This window comes from Pelodiscus sinensis, chromosome 2, assembly GCF_049634645.1.
Source record: "Pelodiscus sinensis isolate JC-2024 chromosome 2, ASM4963464v1, whole genome shotgun sequence".
Classification (NCBI taxonomy): domain Eukaryota; kingdom Metazoa; phylum Chordata; order Testudines; family Trionychidae; genus Pelodiscus; species Pelodiscus sinensis.
In genome coordinates, this window is record NC_134712.1 from 102,899,694 (window position 1) to 102,915,381 (window position 15,688).

Consider the following 15,688-nt stretch of genomic DNA (forward strand, 5'->3'; position numbering starts at 1 on the left):
AATAAATACTTGTGCTAATTGCAGATGGCAGCAAAATGTAGCACCAAACGTTTCAAAATCGGCATAGCTGTGAAAGGGAATAAACAAGCTATGGTAGATTAAACACTGCAGAGTGGTGTTTTTCTGTCACAGTCAGAATGTATAATGAAGAGTCCCATGCTATTTTACTGTTCCTGTCCTTGTACTGCATGCCGGATACCTATAATTTATGACACAGAACCATTGCTTCATGAGTTGCACTTCCTTTTAAACTGATGCTGAACTCGTTAGTGGGGGAAATGTGACAGGTTGATAGTGGTTTCTTATCTTCAGGTTAAACATTGTCAGAATAATTCATGGTCAGGCAACTGTTAGAACTGTAATGTTTTTATAATTGGCGCTGGAGTGGACTGTTCACCAAGGATTTGAGATCTGGCAAACATGACTCCCCTGTTATGGAGCTCAGTGTCTCCTCATCCATCAGTGTTCACAGAAGGAGGCACTCTGAAAAACCGTTCCACTGAGCTTGGAGGAAATTTCAAAGAAATCCAAGCCTAGGAACCAACAGAGCTGCTAAAAGGTAAAAATCACTGTATTGCCAACCCTCAGTGTTCAAAAATAATGAATCAAGTCCCTACAAACAGTGAGATTGTCTTAAAAATTGTGGGATTTAAATAATTAATAATAAATGTGGAGGACTTTTTTTGGTTTTATTCTGGACTTTGAGCTGCTAGAGTTAATGTTTTCAAGCTTTCCTCTTTACCCCTGAGGGCCAGAAGCTTACTTCATTTTTAATAAAAGCTGAGATGTTCATGTAATCACATGACTCCAGGACTGAAGATTTCAGTAGAAACAGCAAATAAAATCCTGAAAGCTGGCAACCCTGAGGTTACAATCAGAACTGGGATCCCTACAGCTGTCACTTTACAGCAGCTAAGAATCTGGACTTCTCTCTCTTTTCTGGGAGTGTGCATTCTGAATGCTGTTTTGCAAGCATGTGTGTCTGCATACATGTATGTGTGCCAAGAATGAACTGAGCACAGTGATCGGAGCTCCAAAACTGGAGGAAACAAAGTATGTTAAAGTTTGCACTAAATTTACATAGAATATGCAGCTTGCTTTCCCATCTGGTTTAGTGGTAAGAAGGGCTATTAATGCTGTCCCTTTGTAATTAGCTATCAGTTGCAATACAAAATGCTTCTTTATTTTATTTCAATTTATTTTTATGAGCTCAGGAGACCAACAAAATGTGCTGGTGCCATGACCTTGAGAAATGGCACTTACTTCCAAGTTCTGTACAAGAGATCACAGCACAAAGGTTTGACAGAGCAAGCCTCAATGAGAGAGATGGTGAGTGAGGTAATTTCTTTTATTGGACCAAGTTCTGTTGGTGAGACTGACAAACAGTCAAGGTACACAGAGCTCTTCCTCAAGGCTGGGAAAGATACTCAGCTTGTCAAAGGTCAAACAGATAGTAATTAGCATATTTTCTAAGAGATCATTAAAGATGAAGTGACCCATAAACATTCCTGGAGTCATAGGGGCTAATAGGGTGAGTTAGTGGGTTACAGATTGGATTTATGGCTTATTGAAACAATGTTTTTATTAGGACTGTTATTTTTAGCATCTTGCAAAGTTATACATTTCATCTCCCAGGCTCATCTTTGAAAGTGTTGTTCAGATTTCCTTTGAGAATGAGGATGGATAGATCAGCTAGAGGTTTTGTGAAAAGTGTTCACCCACAGGCGATAAGGTGTTTTTGCATTTTGTCATTTTCCTATGAGAATTCATTTGAGAGTTTCAGCCTTATTCTTGCTATTGGAGCTTTTACTGCACTGAATGAGGTACACCACATGATATGATAGGAAGGTGTAAGATGCAGGTAAGACCCAGGGATCTAGAAAGACGTGCTGTGTGTGAATGCGCAGCAGTGAAAATGTGTCTACAGGTTGGCATCTATTGTTCCGGTGCTGCTTTGAGTTGATATGTCTTACACTGTGGAGAGCTTTCCTCTGATAATGAAGTTGGAGTGACTGAGAGTTTGTTTGAAGGCCAGAAGAGGGGATTCAGGATGACGTCTCCATCAAGTATTATTAATACCCAATGGGGGTTCTGGTGGAAGGTAGTAGATGACCACTTAGGGATGTGCAGCTGGAGGGAATTTCATTCCTGTACTGAAGAAGGTTCTTTTGTGGTATTCAGGTGGCCCTTTCTATGATGCAATCTACTTCTCTGGTGGATTGTCCTTGTTTGTTGAAGATGGCTTTGGTGTGTTAAGCTGTATATTTCAGACTTTCTCCTCCTTCTGTAGTATTAGTTCCCTAAATAGAAGAACTAGAGGACACCAAATGAAATTAATGGGTAGCAGGTTTAAAACTAATAAAAGAAAGTCCTTTTTCACACAGCGTGTAGTCAACCTATGGAACTCCTTGCCAGAGGAGGCTGTGAAGGCTAGGACTATAATAGAGTTTAAAGAGAAGCTAGATAATTTCATGGAGGTTAGGTCCATTAAAGGCTATTAGCCAGGGGGATAAAATGGTGTCCTTGGCCTCTGTCTGTCAGAGGCTGGAGAGGGATGGCAGGAGACAAATCACTTGATCATTGTCTTCGGTCCACCCTCTCTGGGGCACCTGGTGCTGGCCACTGTCAGCAGACAGAATACTGGGCTGGATGGACCTTTGGTCTGACCCAGTATGGCCATTCTTATGTTATGTTCTTATGAGTGCTTGACTATAGATAAGAGATTATGGTGATTACTTCTGCGGATGACATTGCCCTAGTCATTCCGCACACAACTCTCCAAACCATCAGGTGCATCTTAGCCTTCCAACTATGGAAATTTAGGCCTAATCTCACAGACACACACATACTACCCTGTGGTGACCTTTCCATCTGAACAACAAAATGGCTAATACCAAACATGATGTGCAGTTTTGCAATGAGAGTGTCAACCATGAGGCTAATCTGTCATTGCACTGGACCAAAGTTTGACCTTTCAAGCACACTGTCGTGATCATGAGGGTTAGCCAGCATGGAGACTAAGGGGTTAACTATGTCCCTTACCTAAACCAGGTGGCAGGCAGTCAATAGAAATGTAGGTAGGAATTTCAAACTGGGACAAAGGAATGTTGGGGGGTTTCCCTCCTTTGTCCCTGGGTAGTTCCTCTCCGGTTTCTGAGAGAGACAAAATACAGGACTATGTAGTACTTTAAAGTGCTACATAGTCCTGTATTTTGCTTCAGATACACCAGATTAACACGGCTACATTTCTATTACTATTCTACATGAGAGAGACAGACATGTCTCTCTCTCCAAGAAATCATTCTTCACTTTCTGTAAGTAGGGTAAAGTTTAGATAAATCAGTTAGGTTTTATTGTTTTATGGTTTGGGAAATGGGATCTGATGTCAGTGCACGTTTAAAAATTGTTTTGGCTTTTCTGTGTAACTAAGTTCTAGGCCCATGGCAGAGTTTCTCCATGAGTATATTATTTTGTTACTTTTCCATCTAGTCATTATGCTTGCAACAGGAATACTGTGGTGATAATAAAAGTTCTTTCTCTTTTATTTTTATTAACCTGGTATTGGTTAATTTGTGTGTCCTGGTTTATACTTTAGGGGTGAAATTTCCCAAGTAGTCTGTCCCTGATTTCTTTAGCATATTTGGGTGGTGGCAGCAGAGATTTTATTCCCAAAATCTAGGTTGTTAAGATTTTGGGGGGAAGCTTTATACCAAAGCCTGGTAGATAAGGCTTTGGGGTACTTTTGCTGCCCCCCACTTCTGCATTTATTGTGCCAGAGTGGGGAAGGAGCCATGATACACACCTTGAGAGTACCCACAGTACAGTCAAGTCTTGTGTCGTGCTTATCAGGAAATCATGGGGTTCCAGTCTACCGACCTTACAAACTTCCTTTATAGATTCTGCAGCTACATACAATGCACCAGTGTAGTCTCATAGCAGTCACATGAAACTCCTTGATACTCAACTCAATAATACCATGCTCCGATTGACTCCAGTCAACAGGTGTCCTATTGCACATCCAGCCTCCACAGATTAGAAGAGCTACCCAGTGTGGCAGGATTCCTAGGGTGCAGCTTCCCCCTTAACTCACTGTTCTGGGTTGGCTCTCACAAAGCTTGCTAGGGACAAGCATAACCCATAAGCTCCTGTTATCACACACCTGCATGTGCAGCCCCACAAGCAGCTAGATTGCATGAATGCTCCCAGAATCACTCATGAATCATGAATCGCACAGAGCAAGCCACCAGCCAAATCCCCCCCCCCCTCCCCACACACACACACTTCCAGATTTGTACCTCAGAAAAAATAGACTTGAATTGCTCAAGAAAGATCTTGAGTAGTGCAAGCTGGTATAACTGATTCACCACTTCAACAATGAAAACACCTCAGCCTTGGTAAAGTTGAGAAGATTTACCAGCAGCCGGCTATCAAATCTAGTTATACAAACCACATGAAAGAAAAAGACTAGGTCTTTGGAGGCAGGTGTATTGATCCTTGGGTGTTCTTGTATATAGTTGTTTGTAGGGTTCCACTGTTAAAACGGGTGTCCAGGAAGTTGACATTTTGTGGACATTTTCCAAAGAAGGTTTAATACAACAGGTGGCAATTGTTGACTTTGTGTTGGAAATCTATGAGGGAGTTTAAGTCATCTGTCCAGAGGATGGAAACAACACTGACACATCGTGGGTATTTCACTGGTTTTGTGGGGCAGTTGTCCAAAAATTCTTCAGGATGGTCCATGAAGAGTCTAGCGTATAGAGAGGACATGTTAGGACCCATTGCTGGACAAAGTGATTGTTGTTGAATGTAAAATTGCAATAAGCAAGAATGAACTGCATGAGTCTGACAAGGTTTTGGGAGCTGATATCCGGTGATTGTCTATTATCTTGTAAATATTTGAGGCAGGCAGCTATGCTGTCATTGTGAAGGATATTGGCATATAGGGAAGTGATATTACAGTGTCTCAGACACTCAATGACTCATCCAGAACCATTAGAAAAAGAAATTCTGGATATTAGACATTTTTGCTGTTGGAAAAATAGGTTTTGTATAAATAAATATTTAATAACACGTGCACTCTTCTTAGAATAATATTGATGAAAGGGCTATGATTGTTATATGTCTAAAAATCCCAAATGGCAAAATATAGTTAAAGCCAGAACTGTTGAACAAACAAACCCATTAAATACATAATATTACTAGGCAAAATGGCTATGCATTTATCACTTTGCTACTGTAATTACACTGACTGCTATCTTCATGAATATATTAATATCTTGCAAACATTACAGAGGCTGAAACATAACTTACATAGCACAGACTTGAAGGAAGGCTGTAGTCAGAGAGCAGTAGAAGCAAGTATTTTATATTACAAAAATATACTCCTAGCACTGAATTTGACTGTTGTTTTCACTGGGATGTTCCAATTTGTTGTAATCCCAAGCAACCCAATTTCTCCAAAATGATAATTAATGAAGTGTCAGCTTGGAAAGCTTATCTAGATAGGGTTTATAATACTACAGATCACCTTGCCCTGGCTAGGATTACAAAATTAGCTGAAGTCTGAGACCTACACAAGACATTCAATTTATCTTGAGACAGGAAAGGAAAAGCACACGTCAGTTCTATTTTCTGTGTAAATAAAACAACTATTTTAAGGCCTCTCAGCTAATTTCAGCAAGGGTTCTGTATAAGCATTGATTGGCCGGAGTGGGTGTGCTAGCTATTAGAAGTGAAAAAGGTCAGGGAATTCATTCCCAGGGGCTGAATGGTCTGAACTTTTCTGAACCTAGAAATGAGAGAAGAGACTTGGAAGGGACTTCTGACCACTTGAAACAAGTGATGCCAAAACTGCCTTTACAATTTATATACTGCATTAAACAGTGACTGGCTATTGAAGGTAGGAACTACTAAATATTGTCCTTGAGACTGAAAAATTATAAAGATTGTGGTGTTTTCTTGAAGAAACTCATGGACAGATTTTCAAGTGGCATTTTATCTTAAGATTCTATTGATAAATGGTTTAGAAAAAATAAGAAACAATGAATAGAAGTAATAGGCATGATGAACATGAATTATAGATAGTTATAAGTACATCAATAAAAGGTGTTATGGATAGTTATTACATCCAAATGAACTATGCTAACAGAATGTTAAAGTTGCAAATCCAAGCATTCAAAAATTATGAAAAGCCAGAATTAAGGTTGACTGTGAAGCCTTTATTCAGCCCCTTTGCATTTATCCATGATCAGTAGTCTAATTATAGGATCACATAACATTTTTTTCATGGGATCCCAGCTTTATTCTGAGCACAGGATGGATGATGTTTTCTGAACGGGTAGTCATTCGACATTCTTTTTAAACCTCAGCATTCAAGGTATGTCCCTATGTATTATTTATTGCACATCATGCAAATGGTGCATTTGACTACAAAATTATTAATTTCCTCAAGGTGCTTTTCCATTGTGTTCTTATTGTAATATGTTAGTGCATTCGAAACATTAATGAATTTATCTTCACAACACCTCTGGTAGAGGAGGGGTGATATTTATCTCCATTTTACAGATAGAAGATTGAGGCACAGAGAGCTTACAATCAAAAGTACCTACTACTTTTGGTGCCCAATTTGAGATGCTCAGGATTTGACTTGTTGGAGTATTTAGCATTTCATAGTACTTTATGTGATCAGAGCAGCATTCTAATAACCTCAGTTGGTTAGATTTAAATTCTCAGAATACGGTATCTGCAAATCAGAATCTAAGGCTGCGTCTAGACAGCAGAGCTTTTCTGGGAGGTATCCTGGAAAAGCTCTGCAGCATCCAAGAAACACATCCACTTTTTTGGAACAGTTTCCGAAAAAGGCAGACATGTTCTTTCAGCATCCCTGTATTCCTCTCACTGGGTGCATCTCGACTACATGGCTCCGTCGACGGAGCCATGTAAAGTAGTTTACTCGACATAGTCAATGAAGCGGGGATATAAATAATCCCAGCTTCATTAAAATAAAAATGGCCACCACACTGTGCCAACAATCAGCTGATCCAGCACAGCGTGGCAGTCTAGACACAGCACGGTCGACAAGGGAAGCGTTTCACGAGGTTTACCGGAGCAGTCAACAAAGGCTTCCCTTGTCGATCATGCTGTGTCTAGACTGCCATGCTGTGCCGGATCAGCTGATTGTTGGCACAGCGCAGCAACCATTTTTATTTTAATGAAGCGGGGATTATTTAAATCCCCGCTTCATTGACTATGTCGAATAAACTACTTTACATGGCTCCGTCGACGGAGCCATGTAGTCTAGATGCACCCAGTGAGAGGAATAAGGGATGTTCTGAAAGAGGACTATAGATGGATCAAATTTCAGAAAAGCCTCTTGTGGGGAAAAAAAATGGAAAAAGATATGCAAATTGCAATTTGTGTATCTTTTTCCAACTTTTCTCTGCAGTGTAGACATAGCCTAAGTGTCAAGCTGGGTACCCAGAAAGGCAAAGCACAGACACTGGTACAACATTTTGATTTATATAACTCGTCCAGCACTGCACAGAAATTTGTGGCACAGCCAGGGATAGAATCCAATTCTCCAAGGCAGCATTAACCATGAGACCGTCATTTCTTTTCCTGCAACCCCATCTCACTCAGTATAGATCAGGGGTCTCAGACTCCTGGCCCACAAGCCATACCCAGCCAGAGCAGTTGTACAGTTCAGCCTGGGAGTGAGAGGGCTGTCTATTCCCATTCCCCAAGCTCCCCCCACCCTTCCCACCACCATCTCACCCTTTCCCACACCCATGGCCCTCCATTTCTCAAGGATGCACCTTAGGGATTACCCAGGGAGAGGGGACAGCACAGGCAGCATCAGTGGTTGAGTCCCCCTATATTCCCCATAGTGGCAGGAGCCACGGGGAAAGGACGTGCACTCAGCGGATACACTCACTTTACTGTGTTCTGCTTCCCTTTGGCTCCTGTCACCGTAGGGCCTTGGAAAGGGTTCAGAAAAGGGCAAGTAAAATGTTTAGGGGTTTGGAACAGGTCCCATATGAAGAGAGGTTAAAGCGACCGGGACTTTTCAGTTTAGAAGAGAGGAGACTGAGGGGGGATATGATAGAGGTCTATAAAATCATGAGTGGTGTGGAGAGGGCCGATAAAGAAAAGTTATTTATTAGTTCCCTAAACAGAAGAACTAGAGGACACCAAATTAAATTAATGGGTAGCAGGTTTAAAACTAATAAAAGAAAGTTCCTCTTCACACAGTGTGTAGTCAACCTGTGGAACTCCTTGCCAGAGGAGGCCATGAAGGCTAGGACTATAACAGAGTTTAAAGAGAAGCTAGATAATTTCATGGAGGTTAGGTCCATAAAAGGCTATTAGCCAGGGGATAGAAATGTTGTCCCTGGCCTCTGTTTGTCAGAGGCTGGAGAAGGATGGCAGGAGACAAATCACTTGATCATTGTCTTTGGTCCACCCTCTCTGGGGCACCTGGTGCTAGCCACTGTCGGCAGACAGACTACTGGGCTAGATGGACCTTTGGTCTGACCCAGTACGGTCGTTCTTATGTAGGGAATGTGGGAGGACCTGACAACTGCTGCCGCCCCATATCAGACCTCTCCCCCCGACCCCATGATCTCCAAAGCCATGTCCTCAGGAGACAGGGTGCCGGGAGGGGGTGTGGGGAAGTGGGTGGTGTCAGGAAGGGGTAGGGCTTAAGGAATAGGAATGGACACCACCATGACCACCCCAAGCCTGCCAGGACTGTGGGGCTGGATTGCATAACTGCTCCAGGGGCCAGGAGTGTGAGACCCCTGGTACAGACATTCCAACTCCTGTGACAAATGAAGCATAAGGATTTCCCAGATATTTGCGGGACACTCAAGGGTATGGTTGGTGAGAAGGGGAGGCTGAACAGCCATCTGTGGCCCCGCCCCCAGGGCCCTGCTTTTGTGGTGCCACTGGGCTCCAGGGGCTTGGACCACATCACCCACCTTCCTGGGACTGCAGTGGTGCTTCTGTGCACACTCTCTTCTAGCAGTTTGGGGCTGCAGGCACTAATCACTAGGTGCTATTAAACTGAGGAGGCGGGGACTGGTGGCCACAGTGCTGGGACTTTGGATTCCAGGGCGCACAGAAGAGGTGAAAGGGGTGGGGCTTGGGGCTAGCCTCCACCTAGCCAGTTGTTCATGAGTCACCAATGAGCCCAGTTTTTGAGAGAGCATGTGCTCTAGTGCTTAGACAGTCTTCCACTCCTGTACCCCCAGACTCTCTGTGCCTTCTGTTGCCCCTATTCTCCCTTCTCAAGCTATTGTCCCTGTTATCAACACTCCCTACCTTCTATCATCTGCTGCTATCCCTTTCAGTTCCCATCCACCATAAGAACTGGATCAAACCAAAGGTTAATGTAGCCTATTATCCTGTCTTTCAATAGTGGCCAATGCCAGGTGTCCCAGAAGGAGTGAATAGAACAGGTAATCATCAAGTGATCCCTCCCCTGTCACCCATTACCAGCTTCTGGGTATAACTGCCCGCGTCTACATGCGGCAGGGACCCGGTAGTTCAAAAGAAAGCCCTTAAATCGAACTACCTGTTAAACCTCATTCTAGGAGGAATAACAGGTAGTTCAAACTAGGGCTTTATTTCGAACTACCGGGTCCCTGGCTAATGTGCTAGACTGCACAGTTCTACAGTCTTAGAGCATTAGTTGGGATTGGGCAATTACCATCTGGTGAATGTAGCAGAGCCTGATCATCACTTCAAGAACCAGTGTGTGAGACCATCACTGCCACTGTGAGATGTATTTTGCAATATCTAAACATGTAGCTTTGTTTGGGTCTCTGCAAGACTTTGCAAACCACTAACTGTAACACCTTGCAGGAAAAAAAGTCATTTTTCCATTGTTTCCACTATATAGTGAATATGGCACAGATCTTCAGCTAGCGTAAATCAGCCTAGCTGCATTGACTCCCATAGAGGTACATCGTTTTACACTAGCTGAGGATATGAGCCCTTGTTTTTAATCTGAACAAAACATATATTGGTAATAGCAAACTGTTAGAAGATATAAGGGAAAACAAGCTTACTTTTCAGGGTCTCAAAGAGAAATTAAAGGAGAAAAATGTCTCTAGCAGAAATGACACAGTCAGAGAATAACACAGACCAGTAGAATAACAACCATGCTGTCAAAACATAGCCAAAGGACCACAGTTTGCAGAGAATTACAGTATCATTATCAGTGACATGGGGGAAAAAAGATAAGAGCAGCTTAACTACTGCCTGTCAATGTCTGCACCTAGTTCAGCACCCAGCTTAAATAGTACTCAGGCAGCTGCCTGTGGATATACCCAATATTACATGTTAATGTAAAAGTTAGACTGCCAAGTTAGGGTCTCCCTCTCCTCCCAACACTTTTCTTTGTTCTCTGAAAGCAGCCTACCAGAAACTACTTTAAACTTCTGCCATTCACTGTGATCCCCAAAATGAAGAAAATGCATGTGGCTTCATGATTCACAACTATGTTAGTTTCTGTTGTATAACAGAGACAGAAGCAACCGATTAGAATTCAGAATACCAACCAATAATCCTGAATGTTGATTTTTTCCTTCTTAATTTTGACATTAATTTCCTCCTTAATTTTTACCTTCCTGTCACCTCTCTGTAGCTTAGATTCCTCATTTATAAAATGGATAAAATAAAATAAAAATATTAATAAATATATAATAAAAATAATAAACATGGTTTAGCAATTGGCAGAACATTTTAATCCTAACCTAATTGGAGGGTGAGCAGATAGGGCATTGGACAGGGACTCAGGAAATCTGGGTTCTATTTACGGCACTATGCCTGGCCTGCCTAGTGATATTGGGCAAATCGCTTTTGTATCACTGTGCCTTTCTGTTCTATTTAGATTTTAAGTTTTTTATGCCAGGGACTGTGTTTCACTTATGGAACACAGTGTACACCTTAGTGTACAACATCTATTACTGCTACCTACCGTTTTGACAGTGATCAAGTAATTTTTAAAATGTATGATTTTTAATGTGTAAAATGTTTTGATTCAGACACTGCAGAGTTTCGCTGAGCCTTAAGTCTGCCAAAAAACTATAAAGGTAAATCATATTAGGTTTACAGTTTAACTCTCTGTTAAAGTGATAGACTATAATGATTCCAAAGGAGAAGTTATAGTCTCTCATGAAGAAAAGATGACACAAAGGATTAGTTCAATATTAGAAAATATTTACAAGGCAGACAATATTTAGAGTTAAAATAAAAAGAATGGTTCTTAGGCACAACATAAAATGGCACCTGTTGAAACAACTCAAGTTCAGAGCAAGTCTGACGGGGAATCCTTTGTTGCTCAAGTATGGCAGTATATACTTGTGCCCTTAATAGAAGGATCCAATGAAGAGAGCTGAATTTCCAAAGACAATGAAGGGATTACATTTAGTTGTGCAAGTCTCTGATTTTAGACCATTAAAATAAACTGGTGAAATTCGGATTTAATCGACTGGACTAGTAATAGTGGGTAATTTGTTCTTTGACCATTTAATAAACTGCCTGAAACTCAAATTGACAGTTAATTTCTTCGAGTAAAGAGTGCTGTCTTTGGAGGTGCTGACTTGCCCTCTCAGCTTTCAATGAATACATACTGTACCACACCGCTTACAGGTATCACTGATGCATAAAATCATCATTTTCTTCTGTTGGGTTTTTTTCTTAATTTTGATTGCAAAAATCTCATTCCAAGATGTGCAAGTTTTTCCAGCTCTTCTGTCCTAGCAAATAGGTCAGTCCCTTTATACAGCACTAAAAATCTGGTCTGAAATCCTCACCCTACTGAATTCAATTTGGGGTTCTGCCAATGACTATAATAGGGCCAAGGCTTTAACCTCTGCATCAGAAAATAGTCACAATATACAGCATATGGCTCCTGCCCACCCCCCTCCCCACCCTCAAAGAATATAATTTATTTCTAAACTTTGAATGCAGTCACTTTATTTCTCCATACTAGAAGCTGTGCAAGCTAGGTATGAGTGAATGTTTAGGTTTTTACCCACAACAGGAACATCTTCCTTTTATTAACTGAAGACATTAAGGAACATTTTCAGCATGAGAGCAGGATCATCCCTTTTGTTTTGTTAAGAGGACTCATCCATGTTTTCCCACAGGAAGCACATTTATTTTACAAATATATCCTCTTACAGATACTTGGGCCCAAGATGTAAAGTCTGAGAAAGTTTGGATCTGGCTCCAAAGTTCAAGGATGTTTGGATCTGGAGTTAGCTCATTATGGAGAAAAGGCCCTGCTTGGAGGGTTAGATATGAACTTTATTAAATTTCAGGGCATTCAAATTTGGGACTTAGTTTAGTCCCAGCTGTGAGCCTCATGTCTGTACATGTGCCTCTAAGGGATTTGGAGACAGCCAAAATTATGCTTGTCACTATGTAACGTAAACAGTGGTCAGTATTGTTTTTGATGTTGTAGATTGGTCAGTTTTTAGTTTATTTTGTTGGTAGTGGGTTTTTATTCTATAACATCACATGGTAATTTGGATTTTCTATGATGGAAGTTTTAGAAATATCTGGGCAGGCACAAAGTTATAGAAATATATTAAATTACTTTATATCACTACCAGAAATTCAGTTGTCCAATGAGTAATGAAAGTCAAATAAGAATCAATAATTTGGTGTGACACTACACTACCTACCCATGTTTTTTCCAGAACTGCCATCACAAAAGTTAGGCACATAATATATATATATAGAAGTCCCCATTCAACAGATAAGATACCAAGACATTAACCAAATTATAAGCAATGATTTACAGCTTGTCAAAAATATTTTTTTAAATGGCAAAAATAGTGATAATTTTGTTTGTTTTTATTTTTATCTCATTTTAAATGCTTCAAAATTTCCCAACCAACTCTAACACTGATCAAAAGTTCCTTTATGGGACCTCATCTTGAGGGACACTCATATTTCAAAGCTTTGCTATTAATCTTCTGTTCATGAAACACACATATGACTACCATCCTTTGGGCACTTTTGTCATTCTCTAGCCTACAGGTTAGTTTCCTTTGGATTTGCTTATTTGTTTTCACCAGAATTTACAAAATATGAGCATGGTCTAAGTGCTACTTTTCATCTTAGTAGAAATGGCTTATCCCCAAATCCTTCACAGTTGTCTTTGTTATGGGCTATATCTAAACCTATCCTCATTATAATTCAGTGTTATTATATTCAATTACCTTTACTTTTTGTACAGTAAAATTTGGTACCATTTAGGTTTAGATTGTGTTTCAAATCATCCCATGTTTAGAAGTGTTCAAATTTTTGTTTTTTGGGACAACCTGTTACAGAGATCCAATATTTTGGATTAGCCCTATTTCTACTTATTGGCTAAAAGAATAACAATTTCAGATGTAAAGAGAGATCTTTATTCTCATCACTATAATTTCAACTCAGTGATTACACTGAACTCAGAACATTTCCTGAGCATAAAGACTCCAGTTGCTCTTCATAGTGTTGTTGAGAATCTGGAAACATGTTTCACTCAATGTGCTATTTGTACACATGCTGGCTTTCTGCATCTTATTCTACTGGCTTATGTATATAAACTGATTTGAATCCTGGCATATACAAAGAGAGGGTCCCTCAGAAGGCAAGAAAAAAATTAATTCTTGAGGAAATAGAAAGATTGGTGTAGGATGTTACCAAATGTCACAGCTTCCTTTTCTGCAGCCAGGTTCTTAAAAGGGGGGGAAGGTATCTCTGTGGGGAAATTCTGAGCCAAACATCAATTCTGATTCTTACACCAATCAAAAGCAGAAGTAATTCCACTCAAGTCATAAGTGACACACTAGTATAAACTAAGATTAGAACTGGACTCTCCAACTGCTTTCATTTCCATCTGTCACAGGTATTTCCAAGCTTTATATCTCAATGCATACCCACTGTCTATAACAATGCATTCTTGCTCATGGCCTAATTCTTAATTTATGAGTAGATTGTGCTACCTGGCATCTAATAGTTATTAATATCCTAATAGCATTAAGGTATTAATTACAATTAATTTATTGTAACACTGCTGAATGTCCCCCAAAATATGTAGAAATCTGATTATTGTGGAATCTCAATAAAAAAACCACAGCTTCCTCCCCATTCCTTAATTTAGTATTTGCTAATAGTGTATTAACTATAGTAGTTATAGAAGACATTGACAATTTGGACTGAAGGACTACTGGTATATTTTTCATAGGCAAGATTAAATTCCTTAGACTGGTGCAAATGAGAAGCCATTATGCTGTATACTAAACTACTTGCTGTTCCGTATTCTTCATCAGTTAAAACTTTACACAACACAACCTGAAAAAATGTGATATATGTTTTAATGTATTACCATGACACTAAAACCTGTTACACAACCAAGGATGAAGTGCTGTGAAAAAATTGTTATTCTACTGTCACATTCCCAATGCAGTCTAGCCTACTGGTGGGGAGGATTGTTTTGTCACCTACCCTGCAACGTTGGGTGCCCCTCCATGCTTTGCTGTTTTATCTCCCAACCTGGGCTGTTCACAAACAGCCTAAGAACTTGCAGGTCATACACTGAGTATTTGTGTGTAGCTATAACCCTAATATAGCAGCTCTGGCTCTAACAGCCTGTAAGTATCACTCCAGTCACAGTCTGGTTTCCAGCAGCTTTGGTTATTACTTCCAGGGTGACCCCAACACCCTACCAGTCTTGAATTTTACTAAAACCGTACATTTTGCACCGTCCAGCCTGGACAGTTATACAATCAAAGGTCCCATTAACAATCATTATTCAACTGTTTGCTACCGTATAGTTACCAAACAGTTCATTGTAAATACTGCATTGGATTGGTTAGGTTAAAAATAAAACAAAAGAGAGAAGTTGTGAGTACAAGTTAAAGGTAGTAAAAGTCAAAAAGGGTTACAAGAGAAATAAAGATAAGATGCAGCTAAAATGTAACATGCTGAACTTGGTTCATGAAAAAACAACAAGGAGTCTGGTGGCACTTTACAGACTAACACATGTATTAGGGTATTAGAACATATGCTTTCATGATCTACAACTCTGAAGAAAGATAGAAAGAAAGAGATGGGAGTGTGACAACAGTGCTAATTAAATCAGAATGGATGTGGCTCATCTCCCACAGTGGTGAGAAGGTGAGAGTAACTTAATAGGAAATTACTAGGCTGTGCCTGGCACAGCCTCCCCGAGCCCTTCATACAATTTTGGAACCCTGATGTGGCCTTCAGGCCAAAAAGTTTGCCCATTCCTGCTCTAGATACTACATTAAGCAAAACCAATCATTCGCCACAAAATTCAAGCCACTTAACAGAGGCAAGCAGTCCAATCGGAATATAACAGCCTGAGTCATATCCCAAAAGAACAATAAAGTAGGCCTAATCAGTTGCCCCCCTCTCCTGACCAGCCATCAGTTGAAAGACTAAGAAAAAAAGATGGATTTAAAAACTCATTACAATGAATTACCTACAATCATAATTGTATTATCTGTGATCTCACTTCTTTATCTATCTATAATTACACTCTGTACAGTGGGAGCCATTAATAGGAAAGTGCACTGTGGTTTCACTGTAAGTAATATGGGGCTGGTCAAAAGCCCACTAAAGACAAAAGGAGACTTTCCTTTACCTTGGCTTTGGAGCACCTTCT

The 15,688-nt window shown here is 40.3% G+C and overlaps 2 long non-coding RNA genes across 2 annotated transcripts in view; one reads left to right on the forward strand and one right to left on the reverse strand.

Moving 5' to 3' along the window:
• Nucleotides 1–380: 380 nt before the first annotated feature.
• LOC142827152 (uncharacterized) overlaps nucleotides 381–15,688 on the forward strand; it is a 131,477-nt gene continuing 116,169 nt past the window's right edge. The window contains exon 1 of the long non-coding RNA XR_012901611.1: nucleotides 381–559. This is a non-coding gene — a long non-coding RNA (uncharacterized LOC142827152). The remainder of the gene's footprint in view (nucleotides 560–15,688) is intronic.
• The window catches only part of LOC142827151 (uncharacterized), a 28,545-nt gene continuing 17,144 nt past the window's right edge, over nucleotides 4,288–15,688 (reverse strand). The window contains exon 3 of the long non-coding RNA XR_012901610.1: nucleotides 4,288–4,747. This is a non-coding gene — a long non-coding RNA (uncharacterized LOC142827151). The remainder of the gene's footprint in view (nucleotides 4,748–15,688) is intronic.